This window comes from Narcine bancroftii, chromosome 4 (assembly GCF_036971445.1).
Source record: "Narcine bancroftii isolate sNarBan1 chromosome 4, sNarBan1.hap1, whole genome shotgun sequence".
Lineage (NCBI taxonomy): Eukaryota > Metazoa > Chordata > Chondrichthyes > Torpediniformes > Narcinidae > Narcine > Narcine bancroftii.
The window spans coordinates 11,996,715-12,000,123 of record NC_091472.1 but is presented as its reverse complement, the minus strand read 5'-3'; positions in this window follow the sequence as shown (position 1 = coordinate 12,000,123).

The following is a 3,409-nucleotide window of genomic DNA, read 5'->3' as shown; positions in this document are numbered from 1 at the left end:
GCTTTTTGTGTCACTTGTGTTTGTGACTGCTAGTTTTGGTGCTCTTTCTGTACACTTTCACCCCCTTTTTATTGATAACTCCTTGCTTTAGGGTTGGTGAAGAGAAGGTAGCTTGTGTGAGGAATACATTTCTGGTATGGACCCACTGCACCAATGAACCCATTTATATTTTTTAAATTCAGAGATTCAGCACAGTTACAGGCTCTTTTGCCCATCCAAATACACCATGTAACTTACTAACCCCGTATTTTAACAGGGAGTCAAGTCCCCAATTTTTTTAAATGCCCTTTTTATTTTTTGTAAACAATTTATGATGCCCCTCTCTCAGATCCTTTCTACTCTCCACCTCCTGATCCATCCCCTGCTTGATCTTTATTGTCCCCTCCAACTTTCCCCTCTCAGAGACAGAACACACTGTCCTCAGTAGAGCTGTCACCTTTGACCCCATCCGCACCTCATTGAGTTCAGTGCAGGCTATGATGCTGAACTCTTCTGTCGGCTCCATCCCCACTTTTATAAACCAGGATTTTCCACCCCCTGCTCCAGACCACCTCCTTCCTCTCCTGGAGACCATTCTGGCCTTCTGCCTGGTTGGACCTTTACACTTCCAACTGCCACCGACATATCAACCACCTCAATTTCACCCCTCACTCATTCTATTCTCACCCCTTGGAATGCTGGGCCTTCACTCTATCTGCACTAATCCCAAGGGTGGTGCTTTTGTGATCTGGCGCACTAACCTCAGGTTGATACTAGATGTCAACTCTCAGATACCTCCTTTTACTTACCTCTCTTTTACTTACCACCGAATCTCATCAAACTACTATATCGCGCACTATTTCTGAAATCTACTACCAGATACATCTACCCTGCTCGTCCCCGCTCTGCCTTCTGTAGGGACTTGTCCCTCCATGAATCCTTCATCCACTCCTCCCTTTCAATAACCCACTTGGCACCCACCCTTGTGCAGGAGGGGTGCAACTTGTGCCCACACTTCCTGCTTCACAATTCAGTGCCATAAATAGTTCTTCCAAGGGAAACAACACTTGTGAATCTGCAGTGGTTGACTACTGCATCCAATGCCCTGTTATGGCATTTACATCGGAGAGACTGGACACAGACTGGGAGATCATTTCGCTGAGCATCTTGGCTCTGCTGTATTAGCAGGGATTTTCCAATGGGCACCCATTTAATTTCCCCACCCCATTCCCTTGCTGACATGTCTGTCCATGGTCTCATGCACTGCCAAACTGAGATCAACCACAAATTGGAGGAACAGCACCTCATTCCATCTGGACACCCTTCAATGAAATGGCATTAGAATAGACTTATCAGTGTTTTGTTAGCCACCCCCCTCCCATCTTTCCTGATGTCCCCTTTCCCCCATTTCTGCTTCCAGAGCCCCATCCCCAATCTTCACCTTTTCTCCTATGTCCCATCCATTTCCAATTAACACCTTTTTGTTGGCCTGTACTCCTCCCCAGCCCATTCCCTCCCTGGTCTTTTTAATTTTGCTGCCTGCCTACTTTTTACTCATAGCTTGAAGGGCTCAGGCCTGAAATGTTGGTTACAGTATATATCTACCTCCTGTGAGACCTCCTGAGTTCTCCAGTATTGTGTTTTTACTACAATCACAGTGTCTGCAGACTTTTGTTTTACTTTATGGCAATATGACAACTGGCTTAATCATGTCATTGAGAGATTAAATAATTCCTCTGTCCTGCCCCCACCAAACTCTTAGTTTTTCAAAATAACCAAGTAATAGTGAGGTGTGAATCAAATTTGGAATTGCCTAATGGAAAAATTACTCAACTGCATATGAAACATTTGATTTAAGAGATCAATGAAATATTTATGAAATATGTATACAATTTTGTTGGGCTGAAAAACACTATCTCAGGTGTCGCCTCCTTAAAACAGTGTACATCTAAATAACTTTCTCAGTTTTTATATTTTCTGTTGATGTCTGACTTCTATTTCGTGTTTTTTAAATATTTGTAGCTTTTTGGCCTCCTAATTAGCTGTAGAGTCTGATCTTGCCTGAACCTGCTTATTGTAAAACTTGTGGAGACATAATTAATAGGATAGTGAAGTTGGTGGAGGGATGTGAATTATTGATAAATAGTGGAGATTTTGACATTCTGCCTGAAAGAAAGGTGAAGATAGAAACCCTCATCACTTTTAATAACTATCCAGATGGCCAAGCACACTTTGAAGGACCATAGTTCATGAACCAGAGCCCTGGTGGCAAGGAGGTGGAGTTAACCTGTACCCCGACTTAACAACCTGCTACTCCCATGCTGCATGTGTCATGCAACTCAGAACCTGTCATACCTATAACCTTAAGGTGTAGTGCATCTGGTCAGGCCATTCAACACACACTCCCTGGTGAGAGTCCCCATTTCCCCCCCTCCACTCTGAAAAGAAATAGCTTACACATCCAGACAGGTGTGTGCAAGGAAACCATGAGAAGCTGGAGGGACTTGGGTCAGGTCGCATCCATGGAGAGAAATGGACAGTCATTGTTTCAGGTCAGGACACTTTCAAGACCACGTGTGAGGACCTATAAAAATATTGCAGAGATGGAGCTATATTCCCCCCCCCCACCACCACACTGCCCTGCTGCCTGCCTGTATCTCCAGATTCACCAGATGCCATTTAGTGCCAAGGATCAGAGTTAAAAACAGTAAAACCCATTACCTGGAATTCAAGCAACTGGCAAAAAAATTGCAGAAAATAAGTAAATAATATAGAAATTTAAAATTGACACGCCTCGGTTAGTTTGCCAGTCACACAACACGCAGTTTCAAGCAACCGGAAAATTGACGTCTGATATCTACCCATTGGTACCATATAACCTCTTACAGCACAGAACAGGCCAGTTCGGCCCTACTAGTCCATGCTGTAGCAAATCCCCACCCTCCTAGTCCCACTGACCAGCACCCGGTCCATACCCCTCTAGTCCCCTCCTATCCATGTAACGATCCAGTCTTTCCTTAAATGTAACCAATGATCCCGCCTCGACCACGTCTGCCGGAAGCTCATTCCACATCCCCACCACCATCTGCGTAAAGAAATTTCCCCTTATAATTTTCCCCCTTCAATCTTAAACCATGCCCTCTAGTTTGAATTTCCCCCTTTCTTAATTGAAAAAGCCTATCCACATTTACTCTGTCTGTCCCTTTTAAAATCTTAAACACCTCTATCAAGTCCCCTCTCAATCTTCTACGCTCCAGAGAAAAAAGCGCCAGTCTGCACAACCTCTCCCTGTAACTCAGACCCTGAAATCCTGTCAACATTCTCGTGAATACCAGGGATTTTGCTGCATATTAGGAGTAGGCTGCTCAGTTCCTCAAATCTGCCCCACCATTCAACTTGATCATTGCCTGTCTTATCCCAAGCCAGTTCC